The following is an 11,696-nucleotide window of genomic DNA, read 5'->3' on the forward strand; positions in this document are numbered from 1 at the left end:
CGTTCGACCCTTAAGGAACGGATACAAAGGCGTAAGGCGAAGGCTGCCCAAACTCGCGCTCTTCGTCAACAAGCGCAAGGAACCAAGAAAGAGACGGTGTCTGAAAAGTCACCGAAGAATCGTAAAGTCTGGATGCCAAAGACGCCGCAAGCATCTGTTCCGGGCCCATCTACTGCGTCGTCGGTGAAACCCTGGGTTAGCCCAGATTTGTCTAAGTTTAAAGTGACAATGGCAGATCGCCTCGGTCCTTCGGTTGACGATCGAGGCAAAGCCCCAGTTAAACAACCATCAGATGCTGCAAATAAACCCATAGTGGTTTCATATGCAGGGGGTCGTAAACACCCACCTGTCAGAACCTCACAAGTCCAGAACGAGAGAATACCAGTTCACTCTCGTTTAGGACCTATGAAAACTCCACTCCCGCAAGGGGGTGGATTCAAAAATTCAACTTTGGATCGCTCAGAGGCGACGACCAGTCGTCCTATGTATGTTAACAAAGTTCAGAGGCAAAGGATAGGTTGCTCGAATCACAATAATGACGAGCTGTACTATCAGAAGAAGAATTTAAGAAAGAGGATTGTCCGAGAGAATGAGTCCCATTGCGCTTGCGAGAGACTCATCAAAGCAGTGCTGACAGAATGCGGATGCTCTAAGAATAATTCAACAAGAGTCTCCGTATTTCAAAGATTGTCCAATGAAGCGTCAAAACCCAAAATGAGACGTTTCAACAAGAAAAAATCTGTAATCCAACGAGATGAATTCCCTGAGGTCACTATCAACATGACCAACAAAGGAAAGAAACAGTTAGTTAACCCCGACCCTGATTTCTCTCCGGGAGGGAGAGTTGAGCAGGGTCTTTCTCAAAGGATGGCGCGATTACAAAGAAGAGCCAACCTACGACGAGATTACAAGAGAATGCACGAGGGGTTATCTTCGGACGAAGAATTATCAGACACTTGTTCTGCTGTCGCTTCTGACGACACCACATCCAGTGTTGGACAAGCCAGAGAATCATTTGCAATTACGCCAGATCAATTGGCTCACATGCTGCAGGAAGCGTTGGCTAAACAACGCGAAGAAATTAGAGCTGAGTTCAAAACCGAAATGGAGTTGACTATGCAGCAGATGCGGGATTTGCAGGTTCAGCAACACCAACCGGAATCAAGCCAAAGAGCAGAATCCAGTCGGCGTAATGAAGAGGATGAGACGATATTTGAAGATCCTCCTCCAGATAAAGACAACTCCGGAAGCGATCCGACCAAGTCAGCCACTCAACCTCCACAGATCTATTTGAAGAAAAGCGAGGAAGAGGACAAGAAGATGCACGATCTTGAGAGCAAAGTCAACGCTTTGATGACGGCTCAAGAAGTGAAGAAAACGGGCATCCCATACCCGTACCCGAGGGAGTGGGACCTGATTCCTTATCCCCAGAAATTTAATTTGATTAACTTTACTCCTTTTGATGGCAGGGGTTCACCAACTCAGCACTTGATCTATTTCAAGTCGCATCTCGGCGCAATATCTGGGAACGAAGCCCTGATGGTCCGGTCATTCGTAGGAACCCTTCGCGGGCCTGCCTTCGATTGGTACCGACGCCTTAAGCCTGGGAGTATCACTAGCTGGGCAGACATGGAAGAGTTATTCCTCACCAATTTCTTCGACGACGACACGGAAGTCTCGATCGGCACGTTGTTGGATGAGAAGCAGAAGGATGGGGAATCGGTTGATGTCTTTGTCAAACGATTCCGGGACAAAGCGGTGAACTGCAGAGATCCACTCACTGAGGAATTTATTCTGCAAACATGTCATAATAATCTGTCCTTGGATGTATTAGAAGTGGTGGGGGTTGTTCCCTCTAAAACTTGGAAAGAGATGAAAGTAAGAGGTGAACAAGCTGAACGCTTCCTCAAGAGAAAGAATTTGGAGCGAGGTTTGCCACCAGCTAATAATCAGAATCAAAATCAAAAGCAGAACTTTAACCCTCGAGGCAGAGGAAGAGGGTCTGTAGCCGCTGTGGACGCACATCAGACGTCACAACAGCCACCGCAACAACCGCAACAATCATCCTTCCAGTTGGCGCCAAACCAGAATCAACAGCCTTCGAAGCAGTTTAAGAATTCTGAGCCCAGATTCCCAAAGGAATACTCTTTCAAAGATGATGAAGTTCCGGTCATCTTCAAATACTTGTTAGAGAACAACAAGATCAAGCTTCCACCGGTCACAAACCAAGAAGAAGCAACGAAGATCAATGACCCAAAGTATTGTGCATATCACAGAAGGGTCCACCATCCTACTAAGACATGTTATGTTTTAAAGGATAAAATTCAAACATTGATTGATGTTGGTATTGTGACACCGAAGCCAAAGGAGAAGAAGGTAGGCGCAAACGCGGTCTCTATTAGCTTCGGATCGGTTCCTTTGTCCTGGTTTCAAGCCGAGCCAGTATCAAAGGTCAAGATGCAAACCATCAACGATGACCCTCATGGACAGCGCCAGAAGGGGCTCGTATCTCACACAGCCCCCAACGGCGAAATCCTTTGGGTTCATCCGGATTTGCTTGAAGATGAACAGTGGACGACACCCACATCAAAGAAGAAGTCAAAAGGCAAGGGAAAGGAGAAGTCCTGCTATGGAGCCTCGGCGATTCCCGAGAAGAACGATGAGGATATAGCAGCTTTATCACTTTCTGATGGAGAACAGGAAGTTTTTGCTACAAGAAGTGGAAACGAGTACCATTATAGGTATCCGGAAACCTCAGATCCAAATGCCAAAACTCTTACGGAGCTGGGGGTAGCCATAACTCCACCAGTAGCAGCTGAAAAACCTCAGAAAGTTGTTAAGCAAAAAGAAAAAGAACCTCAACACAGAGAGGTTCAAATTCCGAAGCAGTCTCGTTTTAGTCGACCGATTGGACGAGACAAACCGGAAAGCTCGAACGCACCATATCGTTTCGACGTTATGGCTCAGCTGGCTAATATCCCAGCAAGAATCACATTGTACGAGTTGCTGCGCCTCTCAAAAGAAACCAGAGAAGCTTTACAAGAAGCTTTGGCTGATTCTGAAGTATTCTTAACTCAGGTCAAGCCAGCTCCTGAAGAGCCAGAATCGTCAGTGCAGCATTGCAATCTGGCAGCCACCAAATTTCCTTGCATTGCTTTCACAAAAGAAGACATGCAAGTCAGGAATTCAAAGCATGATAGACCGTTATATTTTACTGGATATATCGGTTCGAGCATGGTTAACCGGATCCAAGTCGATCCGGGTTCCGCTGTTAGTATCATGCCACTTCGTTTGATGTACCACCTCGGAATTCCCGCCAGCAAGTTAGCCTCCACTGGAACGGTTATCTATGGTTTCAACACAAGCGGGTCACGACCGTTGGGAAAAATCCGGGTGAAGTGTCAACTCGGAGATCTGAAGTCTGAAGTCACCTGCTATGTGATCGATGCGGAGACTTCCTATAACTTACTGTTGGGTCGCCCATGGATCCACGGTAATCTTATAGTTCCCTCCACCCTCCATCAGTGTTTGAAATATGTCGACACTAATGAGGAGGTCAAGACGGTGGTCGCGGATAAGCAACCATTCAAGGGGTTAGAAAATTACTTTACTGACTCCCTTCTTTATGGTGCTGAGTCCGAAACTGAACCATCGGCCCATGGCACGGACAGCGGAGAAGAAGCTGATACCGAAGCCGGGCTCGATTATAGTGAAGGTCTTGTACTAAATGACATTGAACCTCTTGTAATCGATCTTGACGGTGATGAATCGTCGGACGAAAGTTGTAACTGGCAGCTTGCCGATGAAATAATAAACCATGATTTAGAGTACTCGCATTGTCTAGATGACGTAATGCAGAAATTGTATGACGACTCTAGTCTACATATGCCACTTCGTTCGTCTTGTACGGCGACGAAACACCTCCAAAGCTCATCTGGAACAACTATGATCCTACCCGCAAAGGCAGGGGGTGAAAAAGAGATAATCTTTGGAAAAGGGGAATCATCCCCCACTCCAGATCATTTCTTAGATAGTAATTCGGATGAAGAAAAACCCGGGCGACACTTCTCTCGGTATAGTTCTCAAGCGAATGATTATATGATGAGTCGAGGCTATGACCTTTCACTTGGTGAAGGCCTTTATTTTGGTCAAGGTATTAGGGTTCCACCCCGTTCTACCTATGTACCAAAAGGAAAACCAGATAATTACTACAGTCGTAATAGAGGTCTGGGTTATGATTCATCCGAAGACGATTATGGCCAACAGATTATTAACCAATTAATAGACAGGAGTGGACATTCATCCGATACTTCAAATTGGGATTCTGACGTGAGCATTGGTGAAAGATTCAAATCCCTAATGTCGAACATGGCGACGGTTGACCCTTCCACAACAGAAGAAGACGATCAGTTACCTGTTTGGGAAGATCCATGGATGCATTACATGAATATCCAATACGGTGATCGATTTGAGCAAAGAGAACCTCCTACCGAGGATAAAGTGGTTCAAGTTAATATGGGTGACGAAAATAATCCGAAGCCTATATTTATCAGCGGTGATCTCCCGCCAGACGAAAAAGAGGAATTAATTGCCCTCGTTAAAGAGTATATCGACGTTTTCGCATGGAACTACGAAGATATGCCAGGACTCGACCCAAATGTAGCAATGCATACCCTTAACATAAAATCGGATGCTAAACCTGTCAAGCAACAACAAAGACGGTTTCGTCCGCAAATTATGGAGGCAATAGAAGCTGAAGTTAAGAAGCTAATTGACTCGGGTTTTGTCAGAGAGGAACAACATCCTGAATGGTTGGCCAATATCGTTCCAGTCCTCAAAAAGAACGGAAAAATCAGAATCTGTATTGACTTCAGAGATCTGAATACAGCATGCCCCAAGGATGATTTTCCCCTACCGATTACGGACGTCATTATCGACAACACATGCGGGTTTGAAAGAATGTCGTTCATGGATGGATTTTCTGGGTATAATCAAATCAAGATGCATCCGGATGATGAAAAGCATACAGCTTTCAGAACACCTCTTGGCGTCTTTTGTTATACCGTTATGCCTTTCGGTTTGAAGAACGCCGGTGCTACGTATCAACGGGCGATGACGAAGATCTTTCAAGAACACCTTAGGAAGACAGTCGAATGCTACGTTGATGACCTAGTCGTTAAGAGTCGTGATAAAAACGACCACATTAACGATCTGAAGACAATGTTCGAACTTATGAGAACTCATCAGTTAAAGATGAACCCGACTAAATCCTTCCTTGGAATGTCGAGCGGTAAATTTCTTGGGTTCGTCGTCACCACAAAAGGTATTCATATTGATCCTGATAAGGTGAAGGCGATAAACGAACTGCAGCCTCCAAGAAATCTTAAAGAACTCAGAGGATTGCAAGGTCGATTAGCATATATCCGTCGGTTTATATCGAACTTGTCCGGAAAATGTCAACCGTTTTCCAAACTCGCAAAGAAAGGCGTGTCGTTCATTTGGGATGAAGCATGTCAGAAGGCATTCGAAGATATCAAGAAATATCTAGCGAATCCACCTATTCTCGTTGCACCGAAATCGGGCAAGCCGTTTTTGATTTATGTCAAAGCGACGAGCCATTCGTTAAGTGCCTTACTTGCACAAGACGACGATAACGGTCACGAGCAAGCTGTGTATTATCTGAGTCGTACATTGGTAGGAGCTGAGTCTCGTTATCCGATGATTGAGAAGGAATGCCTCGCTTTGGTATTCGCGATTCAGAAAATGCGACATTATTTAGTCGGACAGACGATTTATGTCATTTCCAACATAAATCCCGTCCGAGTGTTCATGACCCAACCGGCTTCCATGAATTGGCGTTTGGCCAGATGGGCTTTACTCTTATCGCAATATGACTTGTACTTCAAGCAACAGAAATCTGTTAAAGGACGAGCTATTTGCGATTTTTTGGCGGAAAACCCTACGAAGGATGTAGTCGAATTGTACGACGATCTGCCGATGAAACTCACGAAGTTAATACCACCTCACATCAACAAGTGTGGCAATTGTACTTCGATGGGGCTTCCCGATCAACCAACGTGGCAAGTGCACCCGGATGTTCTAAAATCTCCTCAGGAGTGGGGGTCGTTTTAGTTTCCCCGGAAAAGCACGTCTTGCCTAGAGCATATTCACTGACCGAACCATGCTCTAATAACGTGGCTGAATACAATGCATTAATAATCGGACTTAATTTCGCCAAAGAGCTGGGGGTCGAATACCTTGAAGCTTTTGGAGATTCTCAACTGGTGGTTAATCAAATACGAGGAGAGTATGAAGTCAGAAATCGAGACCTGATTCCATACCACCAGGTGGCCATTGAGATGGCAAGCTCGTTTGAAGAATTTTTCATCGAGTACGTTCCGCGTCTCCAAAACGCATACGCAGACGCATTGGCAGCATTGTCAGTATCCTTGGCTCAACCTCCCGAAACAGAGCAATTGATTACAGTGAGGACTCACCAGCTTATTGTTCCAATCTACGATTCGAACGCTAAAGAAGTATACTCAACTGGAGTTGAACCCGAAGTTCGAGATTGGCGCTTTCCCATTATCGACTATGTCTTACATGGTATATTACCTGAAGATGTAAGAGAAAGGGAATCGATTCGACGAAGAGCACCGAGATTTTATTACAATGCCACATCGCAAACGTTGTATCGACGAGCTTATGATGGTCTTTTACTTCGTTGTCTATCCAGCAAAGAAGCGGAACAAGCACTCAAAGAGGCACATAATGGGATATGCGGTGCACATCAGCCCGGTCCTAAACTCTGTGATCGACTTAGGAGAATCGGGTATTATTGGCCAACTATGGTAAAAGACGCAGTCGACTACGCACGACAATGTGAAGCGTGTCAATTGCATGCAAATTATATGCACATACCCCCTGAGTATCTGCATCCTTCGGCGACATCGTGGCCGTTCGAAACTTTGGGAATGGACATTGTAGGTCCTATTTTTCCGCCTTCGGTTAAAGGAGACCGTTTCATTTTGGCAATCACCGATTATTTCTCGAAATGGGCAGAAGCAGTTCCACTCCGAGAGGTGAAGACAAGTGATGTTATCAAATTTATTAAACACCACATCATATATCGGTATGGTGTGCCAAGACGAATAGTGCATGACAACGGTCCTCAATTCGTGAGCAACGCATTTATCAAATTATGCGGTAAGTTCGGGATTAAGGACGTTTCGTCGACTGCTTATAATCCTACAGCTAATGGGTTGGCCGAAGCTTTTAATAAGACTATCATCAAAATTCTAGTGAAATTGGTGAAAACCAATAAACGAGATTGGGACGACAAACTCGGCGAAGCTCTCTGGGCTTATCGTACGACCGTCCGCACGCCTACCGGAGCCACCCCATATGCTTTAACATATGGATGTGAAGCCGTCTTTCCCTTGGAAATACAGATTCCTTCCCTCCGTATCGCTCTCGTAACGGGAATGACGACGGAAGAACATCATCAGAAACGTCTCGAAGAGTTAGAGATGTTGGATGAGAAACGCTTGGAAGCTCAACAACAAATCGAGTTTTATCAAGCTAGAATTTCTCGGGCTTTCGATTAAAAGGTCCGACGACGAAGCTTTAAAGAAGGAGATCTAGTGCTCGCTGTTCGAAGGCCTATGATTCTCAATTCCAAAAAGAAAGGAAAGTTTGAACCTAAATGGAAAGGACCGTTCGTGATAGAAACAGTCTATTCAAACGGTGCATATCGCCTGATTACTCAAGATGGTAACAAGTTGATGATGCCAATAAATGGGAAGTTCCTGAAAAAGTATTATCCATGATACGTTCAGGATAACCTATGTAAAATGGGAATTTCCTAGGGAATCCTGTATGGGATATTTCAGGATAACCCGATATCAGTTGATTGTTTTTTAAATAAAAACTGATTATGCGAATGATATGTTCTTAATTGTTATGAAAATGATTAGGAACCTTTTACTACTTTTGTTGAGATGAGATTTAATGACAAGTTAATCTTTCCTCACAAAACCCTGTAATGTGATCATAGAAGATGAGATTCAGTAATTTATAATCTCACACTATGAAACCCCCACCGGTCGGATTGATCAATGATCGTCAGTCTGTATCAGTTGGCAAATTACTTCATGTTAAATGTTTGAAATCAAAATTTCCCATCGAGTAGTTCGTGCAAATCAACGAATTCATTGTTATTTGCACCCTACTCCAATTTCTCACCTGGTCAAACCTTTAAATAGTTAGGACCAAAACTACCATCACCTCTCGATTCCTTCCATGAACGAGAGGTCCTCAAAACTCCCACTTGGTCAAACCTTACTACAGTTAGGACCACAACCAAAATCTCCTTTCGATTCATTTTGCGAACGAAAGGTCCACTTTCGAATTGGGTAATCAAACCTTACGACAGTTAGGGTTATTCAAATCAATCCAGATTCTCTAAGTGAAGATCCCACTTCGAGTTTCCTTTGTTCCAGGAGATAGAATATAAAATTCTTCCTCTCCAATTCTGGGTTTATCTCTACCAACAAACAAGAGACCAGGAGATAGAATATAAAATTCTTCCTCTCCGATTTTGGGTTTATCTCTACCAACAAACAAGAGACCGGGAGATAGAATATAAAATTCTCCCTCCCTAATTCCGGGTTTATCTCTACCAACAAACAAGAGATTGAGAAATGGAATATACAATTCTTCTTTCTCTCCAACTCTGGGTTCATTTTCCTGTATAGGAAATATAACCTACTCTCATTCCAAAATCCATGTCGTTCACACATGGGGGATGTTATCTCTATCCCTTATTTAGAGATAAGCCTACATCTAACACATGTAGCCTACATATTCAATATGATAGTTCAAAGTCTAAAAGAGTTTAATTCTTTTAGCTCAACGTTATATGTGAAACGGATTTAGATAATTCACATACTAGCCCGACTCAAACGGTAGTCGGTAAAGGCATATCAAATCCGTTGATGGCTGAGGATTTGCCAAAAATCCTATGAGTATTATGATTATTTATTCTAAATAAGAATGAGTAATCATAATAAAATCTTAATAAACAAGAAAGTTCACTATATTAACCAAAAGAGTTCAAACAAAACAGCATAAAAAAAATAAAATAAATATATGTTCTTAAAATTACAATAATTTGTAATGGCGGAGTTCATCTTCTAATTGGGAGAGCCTTGTCGCATAAGCCAGCTCGAGCTCAGGTATCAGATTTGCTTTAAATTTCCTTTCATCGATGCTTCGGATTTTGGCGGCTTCTTGCTCCTTGTCAGCAAAAATCTTGTCCTGAAGATTCAGTTGTCGGAGTGTAATCACCTCGGCTTGAGTTACCTCCGCTAGATCAGACTCCAAAAATTCACAAGCATCCTTAGCTTCGGCAAGTTGCTTTTCTAAATGAGCTATCTCTGCCCGACGCGAATCCAAGTCACGATACATGTCTACCTTTATTTGTGCTTTCTTGGCAGCGCTCACCTGAAGTTGATTGATGCGAGTTTTCAGTACTTGAAGTTCAGTTTCAACGGATTTCTGAGAATCACGCCATGCCTGTAGCTTCAGGTCCGTTTGAGAAGCGATGTAAGAAGGTGCGCCATTAGCTCGAAAGTTCTGTAACTGTTCGATGTGATGTTTAAGATCGACCAAATAAGCTTCGATGGAGTTAGACAATTCAGCGCACCCTTGTCCTTTAATTCCTGATACATGGCGATCGAGAGACTTCCTGAAAAGTTCAAATGGTGTCCGGATCTTCATCTGCCAATAAAGCTCGAATGCAATCGGACAATGATGAAGAAAGATCTGCAAAGAGAAATAGATATAAGACATACACGTTCGCATACGCCAATGAGTAGAATTATCCCAAATTCAAAGTGTGATTACCTTGACTTGTCGAGGCTGAGACCTGCTCCACGACATCCGAAGTTTGTGTAGAGGTAATGCTGGGCGATGGATTCATTGCATCAAGTTGTTGTTCAATTACAATTTTTGACGACTTCGGGTCTAAGTCGCCAAGATCTTGAGGAGCAAATTCTGTCAATGAGAAAAGAATGAATAAACACTCCGCAAGTATTAATCTAACTGTGAAGCACAATTAGATAAGACGTACCAAGTTGAGCTGAAGTATCAGGAGGTTGCTCTTCTACCGTAACCTTCGACCCTCCTACTTCATGATCCACTGGAGTCGGAGTAAAAGGCACAACAGGTCCAGCTTCGATAATAGCAGAAGTCGAAGGAGCAGTGGCCGTTGGTTCAACTTCAGCTGGGGGACTCGCCAAAAGTAAGAAACCCAAACCTTCAGGTTGATCACATTCACCAATGACGGTAGACGCATCAACTTCGTTGGTTGGTCCTACGTCTAAAATTCTTATTTCAGTCCCCCAAGAACAATAAAAGATGAAAGTACAGCTGAAAACTGGAGTCTAAAAGGGTATACCTTTTGATGCACCTACTTCAGCTGAATCAACTCGCGTAGTTGGTCCTGCAGTAGCGGATGGAACCGGAGTCGATAATATATCGGAGATCTCCTGGTGTACATCTTCAGAAATGTCAAGATCGAAGTCTCGCTCATCGAAATCTCCGATACCCATATCATGGGTAAGTTCTATGTCTTTCGGTTCGTTGACAGGGATGTCTATTAAGCAGAAAAATCTGTCAACATATATGCAAGAAATATGAAAGAATCAAAACAAATAAAGTGAGATTACCTTCAACAATAGTTGCGGGATTAGCAGCGCTACTACCCGCACTCACCTCCTTTAGTTTAACTAAAAGAAGATAAAGCGCACAAGTTAGTAGGAGAGGAACACGTTCCGATTCACTTATCTTCCGGAAATGCCCCCCAAATGAGAAAACATCTGTACCTGTGTCAGCGGTTGGCAAGGTCGATGTGGTAGCTGGAGGAGAGGCAATGTCCATGTCAAGGGGTTCTTCATTCATAGCCTTGTGTACTTGTTCAGTGAAACTGGGTTCATCAACGTCCATTAAACCCGGAGAAGAAGGTTCAGGCACGATTTCCCCTTCCTCTTCTGGCTCAGCTGCAACGGTAAAAGGATAAACACGATGCTATATTCAAAGATAAGATAACGAAAAGGAGATAAAAATGAGATCTTACCCCTTTCATCGACTGGAAGATCCTGAGTGAACTTCTCCTCAAATAACGGAGAAAGTTGGCGTTGCCGATGAGCCGTCTTCTTAATCCTCTTCGAGGCACGAGAATCCCGAGGAACCTCGGAGCTTTCATGTCGAAACTTGGTACGTAATTCGGTTCCTTGAGTCGGCTGAGGTTGAACCTCAGAAGGAGCAGTAAGCCGAGATCTTTTCCTGTTAATAAGCGGGGCAACCTCTTCTTCCTCTTCTTCTGCCTCTCCCTCCTGAGAAAGCCATCTCAAGGTCATCTTGTTGGAGGACGACAGGGGAATGTTCTTTTCCTTCATTTGTATACCTTTTGAAGGAGCACCGGGTAATTTGGGCGAAGAAGCTCGACGAGTCCTGTGAGCCACGGGAGACAAAGGTACATCACCCTCTGCGTCGCCTCGGGTCTCATCCTCTTCGCTGGATGTCTCGAAGTCGTCGCTCTCTTCGGAATCAGCTACCTGTTTTCCTTTACGAGAAGACGTAGCGGGCTCCTTTCCTTTTTTTGATACAATTCTCCGAACTACAGCCTCGGATTC

This window comes from Asparagus officinalis, chromosome 1 (genome assembly GCF_001876935.1).
Source record: "Asparagus officinalis chromosome 1, Aspof.V1, whole genome shotgun sequence".
NCBI classification, from domain to species: domain Eukaryota; kingdom Viridiplantae; phylum Streptophyta; class Magnoliopsida; order Asparagales; family Asparagaceae; genus Asparagus; species Asparagus officinalis.